This window comes from Kogia breviceps, chromosome 2 (assembly GCF_026419965.1).
Source record: "Kogia breviceps isolate mKogBre1 chromosome 2, mKogBre1 haplotype 1, whole genome shotgun sequence".
NCBI lineage: Eukaryota > Metazoa > Chordata > Mammalia > Artiodactyla > Physeteridae > Kogia > Kogia breviceps.
The window spans coordinates 90,372,374-90,388,624 of NC_081311.1; the positions used below are offsets into that span (position 1 = coordinate 90,372,374).

The 16,251-nt window shown below is 37.1% G+C and overlaps 1 protein-coding gene across 6 annotated transcripts in view; it reads left to right on the plus strand.

Moving 5' to 3' along the window:
* Positions 1-16,251, plus strand: part of IWS1 (interacts with SUPT6H, CTD assembly factor 1) — a 46,670-nt gene that overhangs the window by 3,762 nt on the left and 26,657 nt on the right. The gene's annotated exons all lie outside the window — the stretch shown is intronic.

Here is a 16,251-nt window from a genome sequence, read left to right on the forward strand (position 1 = left end):
AACCCGCGTCCCCTGCACCGGCAGGCGGACTCCCAACCACTGCGCCACCAGGGAAGCCCCTGGCAGGCAGATTCTTAACCACTGTACCACCAGGGAAGCCCTGCACACGAAAATTGTAGTTTGTTAGGAGGTGATAAATGCTGTGGAGAAAGAAGAAAGTTTGAACAGAATGAAGGGTGCCAAGGTGGAGGGCAGGCTTTGGTGTTAAATAGGGAAGTACACATAGGCCTTATTGAGAAAGTGACATTTGAATCAAGACGTGGAAGGAGGTGAAGGAATAATAGCACGTGTCTATGTAGAGGATGACCAGTGATCTAAGGTGGGATCCGTTATGGCTAGAATAAATAGGGGGCAGGTGAGATCAGAAGTGAGGGGGAAGGCTTATCTTTTAGTTATTTTGACGTCGTTCAGTTTTTGGTACACCCTTAAGCATTTAGACTAAATTCTAATTAATATGTAATTGATAGGTAGAAATTATTTGATAACATAAACATTGTTACAGTTTATTTAGTGTATAAAATCTTAACTTTCCATTTTGGAAAACAGCATCAGGAGATTGATGGCTTCATGCTTCAGTTATAAATGTATAAATGTAATGTTGACTTTCTTTTTTTCAACTATTTTTAATGAGATGGATTCTAAATAAATGTGCATGTTGAAAATTTGGAAGTCATATAAAAGTTTAAAGAAGAAAATTGAAGTCAGCATACTCCTGTCACTGAAATGACTGTCAGCTTTTTTACATTATTTCTCCTGCATTTTTATTCTCCTTATATAGAACGTATGTATACATTTTAAGTTACTTGTGTTTTTACTATATGTTACATATCAATGTAACATTTTTATCTCTTCACTTAACATTATACTTAAGTATTTCCCCATGTCGTTAAAGATTCCCACTAAGTGTAATTTTTAATGGTTGTATAATATTTCATAATATGGATGGACTATTACTTATTCAACAGTTTCCTGATTATTAACATTTAGACTGCTTAGCTATTCTAAATGAAGTCTGCCATGAACATATTTTTTGCTTTTCGTAGATTTTCCCCCCCAGGAGGGTTATCCTAATTTGCTAAACTCCTAGTAGTTTGAGTGCCAATTGTACCCTTGAAAAAGTACAGTTATATTAAATGGAGCAGTGCAGGTTAAGCCCCCAAACTTAAAAGATGTGTATTAGTTTCCTATTGCTGCCATAGCAACCTGATACAAATTTAGTGGCTTAAAAAAACAGTTTTGTTTCTTACAATTCTGGATGACAGAAGTCCAAAGTGGGTCTCACTGGGTTAAAATCAAGGTGGCACCAGGGCTGTGTTCCTTCTCTAAGCGGGAATCTGCTCCCTTGCCTTCTCTAGCTCTACAGGCTACTTGCACTCATTGGCATATGGCTTCTTCCTCCATCTTCAAAGCTAGAACTATAGCATCTTTAAATCTCTCAGACCTTTGCTTGTGTCCTCACATGTCTGTCTCTTACTCTGACCCTCCTGCCTCCTTCCCATAAGGACCCTTTGTAATTATACTGGGCCTACTCAGATAATCCAGGGTAATCTTCCTATCCTTAATTAACATCTGCACATCCCTTTTGCATACTTACATGTTCTGGGGATTAGGATATGGACATCTTTTGTGGGGGCATTGTTTTGCCTGCTGCAAGATGGTACTCACAACATGATTTTTCCAAATAATGTTTTTCCCGTTTGCATTTTGGAGTTCAGGCTAATTGTGGTTTGTTTTTTTGGTTTGTTTTTTAATTCATTTTATCTGTAGTACTCATTCTGCATGTGTTTCTTTAGATCTCTAAGGAAACTGTTAAAAAAGATCAAAATAATATTTTAAAACTTAATGCAAAAAATATGAAAAAAATCAAAATCTTAAAGTCAGGATCAGTAACAGTGCTTTACTGGTCCATATTGGAGCCTGAAGCAAAAGGAAAACATAGTTGTATGTATGCTAGTATTTAAATTTTGATATTTTGTTCATCATGGATTTTTGTGTCAAATTTAACCTTTAAAAATATCACCTTTTTTTTTTCCAAATATCTTTTTTTTTTTTTTTTTTTTGCGTACGCGGGCCTCTCACTGTTGTGGCCTCTCCCGTTGCGGAGCACAGGCTCCGGACGCGCAGGCTCAGCGTGCACAGCTCACGGGCCCAGCCGCTCCGCGGCACGTGGGATCTTCCCGGACCGGGGCACGAACCCGCGTCCCCTGCATCGGCAGGCGGACTCTCAATCGCTGCGCCACCAGGGAAGCCCTTCAAATATCTTTATTGAGATAAATTTATATACCATACAATTCACCCATTTTAAAGTATGCAAATCAGTGGTCTTTAGTGTATTCACAGTAGTACAACCATCACCATAGTCAATTTTAGAATATTTTCATCACATTGAAAAGAAACCCTTTAGCTGTTACCTCCTTATCACCCCCACCCCCCAACCCCTCCTTGTTCTGGACATTTCATATAAATGGAATTATATAACATGTGGTCTTTTGTGACTGGCTTCTTTCACTTAATGCTTTCAATGTTTATCAAAGTTGTAGCATGTATCAGTACTTCATTCCTTTTGGTGATCAGTAATATTCCATTCTTTGGATATACCACCTTTTGTTTATTCATTTGTCAATTGATGGACATTTAAGTTGCTGCTACTGTTTTTCACATTTGCTGCATCAGTTTACATTCCCACCAACAGTGCACAAGTGTTCCCTTTCCTCCCCATCCTCCCCAACACTTGTTATTTCTTGTCTTTTTGATAAGAGCTGGTGTGAGGTGATATTGTAGCTTTGATGTGCATTTCCCTGATGATGATTGATCTTCTCATGTGTCTGTTGGCCGTCTGTATGACTTCTTTGGCCAAATGTCTATTCAGATGCTCTGCCAATTTTGTTATTGGGTTATTTGTTTTTTTAATGTTGAGTTGTATGAATTCTTTGTGTATTTTGGATATTAACCCCTTATCAGATATATTTTTTGCAAATATTTTATTCTATTAAGTAGATGACCTTTTTGTTTTGTTGATAGTTTCCTTTGCTATGCAAACTTTTAGTTTGATATAGTTCCTTTGTTTACTTTAGCTTTTGTTTCCTTTTCCTGAGGAGACATATCCAAAAAAACATTGCTAAGACCAGTGTCAAAGAGTGCACTGCGTATGTTTTCTTCTAGGAGTTTTTTGGTTTTAGGTCTTACATTCAAGTTTTTAACCCATTTTGAGTATACTGTTGTATATGGTGTGAAAGTAATCCAGTTTGATTCTTTTTCATGTAGCTGTCCACCTTTCCCAACACCATTTATTGAAGAGACTATTCTTTCTCATTGTATATTTTTGGCTCCTTTGTTGTAGATCATTTGACCATATATGCATGGATTAGTTTCTGGGCTTTCTATTCTGTTCTGTCGATCTATGTATCTGTTTTTTTATGCCAGTATTAACACTGTTTTGACTACTGTAGCTTCGTAATATAGTTTGAGATCCGGGCATATGATGCGTCTGGCTTTGTTCTTTCTCAAGATTGTTTTGGCTATTCAGTATCTTCTGTGGTTCCATAGAGATTTTAGGATTATTTTTTCTAGTTTTTTGAAAAATGTCATAATTTTGAAATGGATTGCATTAAATCTGTAGATTGCTTTGGGTAGTATGGTCATTTTAACAATATCAATTTTTCTAATCCATAAGCACATAATAGCTTTCTTTTTATTTGTGTCTTCAATTTTTTTTTATCAATGTCTTACAGTTTTCAGTGTACTCTCCTTGTTGGTTAAATTTATTCCTAGATTCTTTTATTCCTTTTGAGGCAATTATAAATGGGATTGTTTTCTTAATTTCTTTTTATAGTTCATTGGTAGTGTAAAGAAGTGCAACAGATTTTTGCATATTGATTTGTATCCTGCAACTTCACTGAATTCATTGATTAGTTCTATCAGTTTTCTGGTGGAGTCTTTAGGGTTTTCTATATATATTATGTCATCTGCAAATAAAGAACATGTTACACCTTCCTTTCTGATTTGGATGCCTTTTCTTTTTCTTGCCTAATTGCTAATCCTTCCAATACTGTGTTGTATAAAAGTGGTGAGAGTGGGCATTGTCTTGTTCCTGATCTTAGAGGAAAAGCTTACAGCTTTGCACCATTAAATGTGATGTTGGCTGTGGGCTTGTCATATGGCCTTTATTATGTTGAGATACATTCTCTCTTTATGTAGTTTGTTAAGATTTTTTGTCATGAATCAATGTTGAGTTACTTTTTTTTTGCATCTATTGAGATGATCGTGTGATTTTTAGCTTTCATTTTGTTAATATGGTATATCACATTGATTGATTTGTGGATGTTGAACCATCCTTGCATCCCTGGAATAAATACCATTTGACCATGGTGTATGATTCTTTTAATGTATTGCTGAATTTGGTTTGCTAATAATTTGTCGAGGATTTTTGCACCTTTGTTCATCAAGGATATTGGCCTGTAATTTTCTTTTCTTGTGTCCATGTCTGGTTTTGGTATCAGGGTAATGCCGGCTTTATAAAATGAGTTTGGAAGTGCTCCCTCCTCTTCAATTTTTTGGCACTCTTTGAGAAGGACTGGTATTAATTCTTCTTTAAATGTTTGGTGGAATTCATCAGTAAAGCCATCTGGTCCTGAACTTTTCTATGTTGGGTGGTTTTTGATTACTGATTCCATCTCTTCACAGTAATCACTCTATTTAGATTTTCTGTTTCTTCATGACTCAATCTTAGTAGCTTGTATGTTTCTAGGAACTTATCCATTTCTTATAGATTGTCGAATTTCTCAGCATACAGTTCTTAGTTTTTATGATCCTCTGTATTTGTGTGGTATCAGTTGTAATGTCTTCTCTTTCCTTTATAGTTTTATTTCTTTTCATCCTCTTTTTTTTCTTGGTAAGTCTAGCTAAAGGTTTGTCTATTTATCTTTTGTAAAAAACAGGTCTTAATTTTATTGACCTTTCTATTGTCTTTTAAGTCTCTTTCATTTATTTCTGCTCTGATTTTTGTTATTTTTTTTCTTCTAATAGTTTTGGGCTTAGTTTCTTTTTTTTCTAGTTCCTTGGGGTGTAAAGTTGTTATTTGAGATATTTCTTTTTTATTAATGTAGGCATTTATTCCTGTAAGCTTCCCTCTTAGAACAGCTTTGCTGTATTCCATAAGTTTTGGTATGTTATATCAACATTTCCATTTTCATTTGTCTCAAGATATTTTTTGAATTCTTTGGCTCATTGGTTGTTTAGCAACATGATGTTTGATCTCCACATGTTTGTGAAATTTTCAGTTTTCTTGTCATACTTCTCATACTCATGCTCATTTCTACTTTCATACCATTGTGGTTGGAAAAGATGTTTGGTATGATTTCAATCTTCTTAAATTTATTAGGACTGACTTTGTGGCCTAACATATGATCTGTACTGGAGATTGTTCATGTGCACTTGAGAAGAAGGTGTACTCTCCTCCTGTTCGATGGAACGTTCTGTAAATGTCTGTTCCGTCCATTTGGCCTAACGTGGTTTAAGCCCAATATTTCCTTTATTGATTTTCTGTCTGGATGATCTATCCTTATTGAAAGTGAGGCATTGAAGTTCCCTACTATTACTGTGTTGATATCTTATTTCTTTCTTCAGGTCCGTTAATATTTAGGTGCTCTGATGTTGGGTGCATAAATATTTACAAATGGTAAATCCTCTTGTTGGATTAACTCTATTATCATTATACAATATAATGACTTTCTTTGTATCTTATTATAGTTTTTGGCTAAAAGTCTATTTTCTCTGATTATAAATATAGCTACCCCTGCTTTCATTTGGTTTCCATTTGCATGGGATACCTTTTTCCATCCTTTTTTTCTTTTCAGCCTGCGTGTGTCCTAAAAGCTGAAGTGAGTCTCTTGTAGACAGCATATAGTTCAGTTTTTGTTTTTGTTTTTCCCATCCATTTAACCACTCTATCTTTTGGTTGAAGAATTGAGTCCATTTACATTTAAAGTAAATATTGATAGGTAGGGTCTTATTGACATTTTGTTCTTTGTTTTCTGACTGTTTTGTCATTCCTTTTTTCCTTCTACCGCTCTCTTCCTCTGTGGTTTGATGATTTTCTGTTAGCGGTATGCTTAGATTACTTAAAAAATTTTTTTTTGTATATCTAGTATATCTTTTTGCTTTGTGGGTTACCATGAGGCTTATGTAAAATATCTTATACCAGTCTATTTTAAGCTGATAACTTCAAGTACATGCTAAAGTTACACATTTTTGCTCTCCCCACATTTTATGTTTTTGATGTCACGCTTTATGTCTTTTTCTCTAGTGTACTCGTTAACAAATTATTATAGTTATATTTTTAATACTCTGTGCATTTTAATTTCTTTAATAATATTTTTATATGGTTTTGAGGTGGTTTTTTTTTAGTGGTTGCTCTAGGGTTTACCACATATATTAATCAGAATCAGCTTCAGATTTACAGTAGCTTAATTCCAATGGTATATAGTAAGGTTAGTGCTGTGTAGCTCTGTTCTTTTTCTCTTTTTGTCATATTATTGTTATACATATTATATTTATTAATGCTAAAATCCAGCAATGCATTGTTATAGAAGTTATTTCCTTAGTGTAAGACAGGTTTGTTCCCACCCACCTTCTTTGTACTGTCATTGGTCTTATGTATTACAGGTCCAGCAATACAGTATATACATATTACTTTATGCAACTGTTATATAAATCAGTTAAATTAAGAAAGGAGAAAATATTCATTTATACTGTCTTTCATAATTACACAGTTACCTTTACTGCTGCTTATTGTTTTTTTTTATGTGGATTCACTGAGGTCACTTGCTTTCAGCCTGAAGAACTTCCTTTAGCAGTTCTTGTATGGTGGGTCTGCTTGACAAATTCTTTCCTTTTCTTGGTTATTTAGAAAAGTTTTCATTTCTTTTTTGTTAATTATCTTTGAAAGATAGCTTTGTTGGATATAGGATTCTTAGTTGATAGTTTTTCTTTGAGCACTTAGAATATGTTATCCCACTGCTTTCTGCCTCCATTGTTTCCATTGAGGAGTCAGCTGTTAATCTTACTGGGTTACTCTTATAGGTGATGAGTCAAATTTCTATTTCTATATATATTCTCTATTTGATATGATATTGTCATCATGTCTTTATTTTTTTAAACATGTTTACAAATGGCCACTTTGAAGTCTTTTCCTGATAAATCTGATATCTGGTTGCTCTCATGGGCAGTTTCTATTGCCTGCTTTTTTCCTGGTTATGGGTCATACTTTCCAGTTTCTTTGCATGCCTTTTAATTTATTGTTGGAAACTGGACATTTCAGAGTAACTGTTTAGTGACTAGCTGGATTATTTTAGTGAATACTGTTTCCTCACCCGCAGTTTTAAATCTCTGGTGTTGCCTCAGAGATGTGCAGTTTGGGACATGCTCACAGTCACCTGGGATGACAGTGGTATTAGTAGGGCTCTTTTTTTGCTCTTGCTCTGACCACAATCAGCTGTTAAAACTCCACTGATGGGGTCTTCCCTGGTGGCGCAGTGGTTGAGAGTCCGCCTACCGATGCAGGGGACACGGGTTTGTGCCCCGGTCCAGGAAGACCCCACATGCCGCAGAGCGGCTGTGCCTGTGAGCCATGGCCGCTGAGCCTGCGTGTCCAGAGCCTGTGCTCCTCAACGGGAGAGGCCACAACAGTGAGAGGCCCACGTACCAAAAAACCCCCACAAAAAACCCCCCAAAAACTCCACTGATGGCTCTGTTATTTCCAGCAATGCCCTGTGGCATAAATTGCTCAACAAGTTAATCTAATCAAATTCTGGCTCCTTTGAAGGAATAATTTCTGAGGTCTGTGTTTGCTTTGTTCTGACCTCAGAATGGCTCCTCCCAGCTGTATTATAACCTGGTATCTCTTGCAAACTAGCTGGCCTACAGTTTATCCTGTATTTTGAATCTCCTTCTAAGTGCCTTCCACCAGTTTCCAGTGTTAGTGAAAGTGCCTTAGCCTGAACGTCCCCAAGCCTGGTTACAAATGAAGTTGGTTTCTTTGGGGAAAAATTAGAAGCTGTCTACTTTACTGCCTGCTTTTTCCCCAAGCAAAATCTCTGAGCCAGGGCTCTGGAGTTTGGGGTAGGGGGTGGGGAGAGGGTGAAGGCAGGTTTCTTTCTGAGTGACATCCCAGTTCTAGAGGCCGAGCTCTCAGTGTGCAGTGGGGATTTGATAGCAGCCTGAGGTGCTCCTGGCTTGCCTCTCTTGGCCTGAAACCATTGTCACACAAATTGGGGCAAGGGTGATCACGGCCCCAGTATTGTCAGTGTGCTGTGCCCAAAGCAGAGCCTTCTTACTGTGATTGAGTGCTGGGCAGCAGATGGGAGCCCTCACTTGCAACTACATTTGCCTGGAACTTACCTTCAGCAGCAGATAGCTGGAGGCAGAATGAGAAGTGCTGACATTGGGCTCTTCCTGGGAAGACACCCTGCCCCTGGAAGCTGGAGGGAAAGTGTACCTTTTGTTCTTGGCTGCAGCAGCCTGGAGTAGAGTCTTTCTGACTGAGCTGTGAAGTTGAAAGTGAGGAGTGGTCTTGGTTCAGATACCATTTACTTTTGCTTCTCTTATCAAATTTTTGTAGATCTTCTTGGATAGATGTTTCTTTATTCACTCTTTGTCTTTAGGACCATTTCCAGGGGCTTTGAATAGTTGTTTTCAAATACTTTTAACCAGTTTCACTGGAGAGTGGGTCAGCAGAGCTTTTCATTTTCATACCAGAAGCCCTCATCTGGCTTCATTTTTATCTCTTCTAATAATTGGTCAAACCTCTCCATATTCCCCAATTCACATTCCAGAAGAATCCAGGATGCTTTACTTGTCTATTACCACAGTCTCTGTTAGGCCATCTGGCTCTTTCATCTCACTGGGTCTCCTGCCTGTGTGTGGGTGGGTCCTGTCTGTGGCCTCCTCTGCATGGAGAGCAGTCCAGTGCTGCTTTCCTAAACAGGTGATTCTGAGTAAGCCAGCTATTGGCATTTGGAGGCAGGCCTGTATATTGCAGGACATTTAGTATCTTGGTTCCCAAACATTAAATAAAATGGTAGTAACATATCCTCTCCTGTCATTGCCAACCAAAAATGGTCCCTCACATTCACAAATGCCCCCTTAGGGGAGATCGCAGAGCTACCCTTAGGCTGAGAACACTGAAATGGACAAATGATGTGTAGAAAGCATAAGAAAGGAAACAAGAAGTATCCAACAATATAAAAAACTAGTGATTAAAATATAAATAGAACATTTGTAAGAATGGCAATGCGTCCATTAAAATTGTTTTCAAAGAATATTTTGTGACATGGGAGAATTCAGTGTGTTACGGCCATTAAATTAATTGTGATTCTAGATCGTTGTTTACTTTTTTAAAGTAAATTCACACAAAGAAAAGATTGGGAAGAAATTCCTTGTAAAAATTGGAAATGATGGTGATCTTTGGGTTGTTATTATAGGTGATTTTAATTTTCTTTACACTTTTCCTGTGTTGGCACATTAATATTTAAAATCAAAGGGAGAATAGTTAGAATAACTGTCCCATCATTTTATATGGTTACCTATTTTTACGAGCATGCATCAAATAATTTTAAATATATTTAAAAATTACAGAAAGGGCACATACAAAGGGCCATGGGAGGATGGGAGGGTGGGCTGAGTGGACTATGAGGAACGAGTCTGACATTATTGCCAGATGGAGAAGCCTTAGGGGTGCTGGTGATGATTCTAGCTGGAGAGAGCCGCAGGTTCAAAGGCCTAGAATTGAGAAGGACTTGTATTTCAAGAATGAGTATTATGACTGGAAAGTGGGATAGCTTAATGGAAGATGATACTGAAGAATTAAGTTTGGGTTAGGTGGTATAATAGCAAATCTCTCTTGGGTGATGATGATACAGTTCTGTATTTGCATAGCTCTTTAGAGTGAAAGGCAGTGTGATGGCCAAAGTGTAGTTTCATATACTGGCTTTGCCACTTAATAACCATAATGACTGTCAGCTCCTAGAAAAATTATATCATCTCGGAGCCTCAGCTCCACCATCTTGACAGTGGGTTAAAATAATTATTATGAAGGCTAAATAAAACTTCTGTGACAGCTCTGAAAACTGTAATAGCAGTTATGTTATATAGGGGAGGCAAAATTTTACCCCTACCCATCTTAGGTTTTCAGCTGGAATTCTTTAACAAATGAAAAAGAAACCGAGTTTATTAACATGTGCAGCATACATCACACAGGAGAAAACTCAACAGAGTAACTCAAAGCAGTAGCTTAGAATTCTAGTTTATATAGCATCTTCAACAAAGAGTAATAATTTTGTGGAGAAATGACAGGACAAAGGAAAGCAGTTCTAGGCTTCCAAGGATGACAGACTGTGAAGGTAAATATATGGGAAAAAACTAATGTAGTAAAGTTTGTTTGCTGATTCCTCTGCTGGTGTCTTTGGGCTAATGACAGTCTGTCTCCAGTAATGGGAATGTCCTGCCTTTTGAAGGAAAAGGGGGGAAGGTAGAGAGAGCTACTCTTGTGTTTACTGCTTATTAATTGCCTTCAGATCAAAATTTTTATGTCAGAGGCATATTTTGAAGGGACAAAATCTGGTTTCCTTTAATTATTTTATAATTAGCCTCTATAGTAATTAGGCAGATTATTTCTTAGGGGGCTAGTCAAGAGTTAATCTTTATGAGGTTGAGGCCCACTGTTTTAAAGCAAAAGAGACTTACCTTATGAAATGAAATTTTAAAAGAATATTCTTAAGTTTAGGCCTGGTTTCTTAAAGAAATCTCCATATAAGCAATTACAGTAATAAGTTGATTACATATTTGAATTATTTGTTTCTAGGTTATTAACATCTTTGGGGCTAGGTTTCTAAAAGGGATATGAATATCAGGGGAGTTTTCAAGTATATTTATTCTGTGTAGAACACTTTGAGAACTCAGAATCTTCACACAACATTGACGGTAGGGCAGGTAGGGAAAAGGGGAAAGATTTTTTTTTAAATGTTTTTGAATAGTCATCACTGGAAACACATTTTTTAATAAAGCAATTTGAGCATGAATGTGACCTAGTTATAACTAGTTGCCAGTTCTAATTTTTGTTGTTTTACTTGAATATTCTCTTGGGGACTTCACTGGTGGTCCAATGGTTAAGACTCCACACTTCCAAGGCAGAGGGCCTGGGTTCGATCCCTGTTCTGAGAACTAAGATCCCACATGCTGCAAGGTGCGGCCAAAAAAAAAAAAAATTCTCTTGAACAGTGTGAAATTAGTTGTGGATTGTGGTCAGCTGGTTTTTATTCCACAGAAATACATTGAAGGTAATAAGCATTTAAAAATACAGCTTGTAGATTTCATCTGCATAGAAAAGTAGTGTTCCCTTCCTGAGGGTCTCACAGGAAAAAAGTAGTGTGTGGGACAATCAAGGAAGAGGTTGTTTGGAAATGGCACATAGCTTCTTGTTTTCTGACTGTAGGCAAAGCCTAGTGGGCACAACCATCCATCTGTCATTGAAGTTGGTGACAGCCCTGTTAGCTCCAACCTTTGAATTGAGTAAAAGATGGCAGTCTGCAGTCATTTGGATCTTTCCACAGAGACGTTGTGCTAGTATAAGGAGAGTATTCCTATGGGGAGTACATCAGAGCCCGTAGAAGATTCTTGTTGGTTTTTGCCGTCCTTGTTTACCCTATTTCTTACCAGTTCTTTTGATTCCATCTACACTTATTTTTTGTGTGTTAGGTTTCAGCCTTTGTCTTTGAGTCTGCCAAACTGAGGAGAAGAACATTGTTTTGCTTTGGTTCTTTTTTGTTAAGCATTGTCTTGTGGGTTTGTTTTATTTCAGTGAATTTAATTTGAGTATCTGCTGTATACTGAAGGTAAAAGATAGTTTTTTGATCTTAAGGTCATTTATTCTATCATATTATGAAGATAAATGTGTAAAAAATCACCTTTCAGTGAGGTAGAGATACAGGATGCTATGGGGACATGTAAGAAGGAATGACTGACCAGCTCAGCCTTCATAGATGATGTATTTGAGCTGAGTCTTCAAGGGTGAATGTTTTATAATTAATAAGATATTTTTGTTATAAATGATTAACAACATGTATTGAATGCTTACAGGCACATGCTAACTGCGTTACATGCATTTGGTCCTCTGAACGGCCCTCTAAGTTACAGATACTATTTCTGACTCTGTCATATTGAGGAATTGAGGTTTTGAGAAGTTAAGAAAATTTCCCTAAATTACACAGTAGAAGGTGGCTGTGAGCTAGGGTTTGGACCCCAGGTCTTATCGACACTAAAGTCCACATTGTGAACTGTCATGTTATATTGCATAGAGTCCATTCTACCTAGAGAGAAGGATGGAAGAGGCGTCAGGAAGCGGGTATTTTTGCCTAGTGTTGCGATATGAAAAGGACAAGGTGAGGTAAAAGCATGGAGGTAACAGGGAAGTTAGTAGTTCCATGTGTCTGCAGTAAAATTATAATGTGCGGTTAGAATCACTTGTATTGGATGTCAAAATGCAGATTCTTTGACCTCTTCCCCAAACTTACTGTATTAATATCTGGAGGTGAGAAGCACAAAAATCTGTATGTTTTTCTCCAAAGCTCCCCAAGTTATTCTTATGAAAAAGTTTGGGAACTGCTGCAGCAGCACATAGGGTTGATGGTGGCGAGAGGGCAGGAATGAGTCTGGAGAGGTAGGCAGGAGTTTGCTTCATCATTATAAACTTTTTTTTGAAATTATTTATTTATTTATGGCTGCGTTAGGTTTTTGTTGCCACACACGGGCTTTCTCTAGTTACAGCGAGCAGGGGTTACTCTTCGTTGTGGTGCGCGGGCATCTCGTTGCGGAGCACTGGCTCTAGGTGCGTGGGCTTCAGTAGTTATGGCACACGGGCTCAGTGGTTGTGGCTTGCGGGCTCTAGAGCGCAGGCTTAGTAGTTGTGACGCATGGGCTTAGTTGCTCTGCGGCACGTGGGATCTTCCCGGACCAGGGATGGAACCCGTGGCCCCTGCATTGGCAGGTGGATTCTTAACCACTGCACCCTGGGGGAAGTCCCCATTATAAACTCTTAGGCTTTGTGTAGACATTTTCTTTTTCTAGTACTCATCAGGAGTGCTTCTGTTTTTGACTGATTCTAAGATCAACCAGCTTTTGACAAAGGACACTGGTATACATCTTCATTTTGTTATGTGTGCGTGTGCTTGCTGTAAAGCTGGAGTTTCTCAGAGTCAAAGCCTTGCAGCATTCCGGGACCTACCCTGGATTAACAGCATTGTGTAGTAAAAACTGGATTTCCCAGATTCTTCCTTATGCTTTTAAGATGATATGTATTGACAAACTCCAAGACGAGGATTTCAAATATATGTTCTGGAACTAAGGTCCAGTAAAACATGTTTTTGAAAATGCTCCTATGGATATTTCTTCATGGAATTTACTGTGTGACTTGGTGTTGAATGTTTTACCAATTTATGGTGGAAGGTTAGAATGCAAGTTCAACAGTTTTGAGTTTCTTTTACTGGAAACGGGTGTCCTGAGTTGTTTGGTTCTTTACAAGGACCCCTATTTGACATTCCTCTACTACTTTGTAATTTACAAATTGATGTTTGCTTTACAGCAGTTTTATTATTTATTTTGTAATTTTAAAATGTTAATTATCTCTGTGCATGTATATTATGGCACTGGTCATAAAGAGTGTGTTACTGTTTGCTGAGATAAATGACCAAATCATTCATTATGGGTAACCAGAAGTTATTTATAACTACAATGTAAATGATCATAAGAGGGAAGTGTGAGGCATTATAGACATTTCTAAAGCCTCTGAGGACACTTAGAGTGCTCAGTTTCTCTGACAATTAAAATTAGGGATTTAAAAAATATTATTAAGAAATAGCATTTAAATGGCAGCTTCTACTATTGATTTGTTATACTCATATTTGACTTTTTAAAAACTGTATTTTGGATTTTTTTAAGTTTGTAATTTAGACTAATTGCTGAAACCAGTCTAAAATTTTTGAATATTGTTTTGATAACTTTTAAGGTTAACTGTTCCCAAATCCTATGATGTCTTCACCTGACCGCCTTCTTTAACTTGAATCTGTCGACCAGTACTTTCGTACTGCAGTGATTTCCCACGTTTTCCCCACTGTGCCCCACATAATGGATAGGTACTCAGGATTTTATGAAACTCCTCAAAAACTGATGGGAATTCGTAAGTTTTACAATCATTGTAATGTCCTTGTAATGATTGCTTGTTTGGAATGCATACACCGTGTGTTGGGAAGTCCAGGGTAGAGTGTAACAGAGAAGTTTTGGGAGGACTGCTCAGTTCTTGGTATCTCTCCTTTCTTTGGGAGTGGCTCCCAGCGCTGTGCCCTGCTCTGGCATTGAGTCACAGAGTAATGACATCCTCTGTTGCCGTGGCCAGTTAGAGCATGTCTCCTGGGAATTTAAAATTTAGATCCTGGACACTGAAATTTAGCAAGGTGAGAGCTGAGTCATGTTATTGATAGTGCTCTAGTGAAAGGTCCTTGAGTTTCCTTTTCTAAGCTCTCTGAGCTGCCTTGGTTCCTACCCTTCTTGAGCCTTTAGCCATTTATTCCACTTTGATTCTGGAAAGATTGTTCTTTTTTTCTGGACCTAGCCTGAGATGATTTCTGTTGTTTGCAGCTGAAATAAATTGAGTCACACACGAACATGTTGTTAGAGTTATGTCATGTGTATGCCATGGAAGGCATTCCAAAAGCCAGTTAACAATTTCCCCTTTTGCCTCCTGCTTTAGGTGCCTTTACTGGTACCTGTATGTTTCGTCTTCTGCCCTCAGTAATGTAGTTAACTTCTTAATTCAGTCATCACAAACTAATTCTGAAAACCTGTTGTCTACACACCTTTTATACCTTAGTCTCATATAGATCACTTCCTGTAGGTTTTCAAAATGTCACGCATACCTTCGTAACAGTGCATGTTATACTGTATTGTTATGGTATATTTGGCTGGCTCATTAGACAACATTTCCTTAAGGTCAGGCACGGAGACATGTTCAGCCTTGATTCCTAGCACCTTGCACGTAGTAGACATTAAACAAGTACTTGTTAAGTTAATCACTCCTCCTTTTAAATTATTCTCATTTAACTCTTTTTATTAAATGAGAAAATTAAGAAAGTAATTACTTTCTTACACAGTAAGTAAGTAAGTGAGTAGGTAAGTAAGTAAGTACTTACCTAGTAAGAATTTGCTGTGATTTTGTATATACCAGACACCATTCTGTGCTCTGAAGTGAAGAAAAGAGACCAAAAAATGCCTGCCTTCTTAGGGCTTACATTCTGGATAGTTAATTTTTTCATCTATATTCTTTTAAAATATAAAAGAATTAAATTATGAAGCATGGCCAAGAGTAAGCTTCTAGCAATATATAGAGTACTGTATCTTGTACTGTATCAAAAGGTTCTATGTTATTTCTCCTGTCCTAATTTAACAGATAAATGCCAGTTTCATTGGGGTAGTAGGATGTATGACTGACAAGGAATCCAGTGCTATGCTGTGAGTGTCCCATGATAATAAAAGAAAAATGTCTTTGGGAAATTTGAAAAGCTTATTATTTTAGAAAGTTTCCTGAATATGTTATACTTGAATGAATATGTATAGCAGTTACTGTATCTATGGAACTCTGTGCTATCAAGATGGCAATGAAATATCGAGGGGAAAAACCTTCAAACATATTTTATAAGCTTATTTTATAATTTTTTGTACTCTTTCTGAAGTTGTAGACACAACATACTTAATCTTCTTTAAATGAGCCAGAAGCAGGTTAAAGTGTGGGTTTTGTGAAAACATTTTAATGCCTTTTATCTTGTCATTGTATTCTCTTACTGCTTAATTATTTCATTGCTTGATATGGTGGGCATATACTTTATTAAAGGCTCTTTCTTCCTTGAAAATTGATCTGTGGTAAGTTCAGGAAATGTCTGTCATATATTCTAAAGAAAAATATTTGGCTCAGTAAACTTTTAAAAAGGGGGGAAAACTGAAACACAGAAGTACTTTACTTTTTAAGCCAGAATATTAATTACCATGTTACTGAAAGTTCAGATACTATTATAGAAGGGAAAAAATTCCCCACATTCTAGTTATTAGTATTTTGGTATGTTTAGTTTTATATATTTTTCTCTGCATTTAAAAAACATAGCTATAATATGCTTATATCAACTTTGTACCCTAGAGTTTTCAGATTACTTC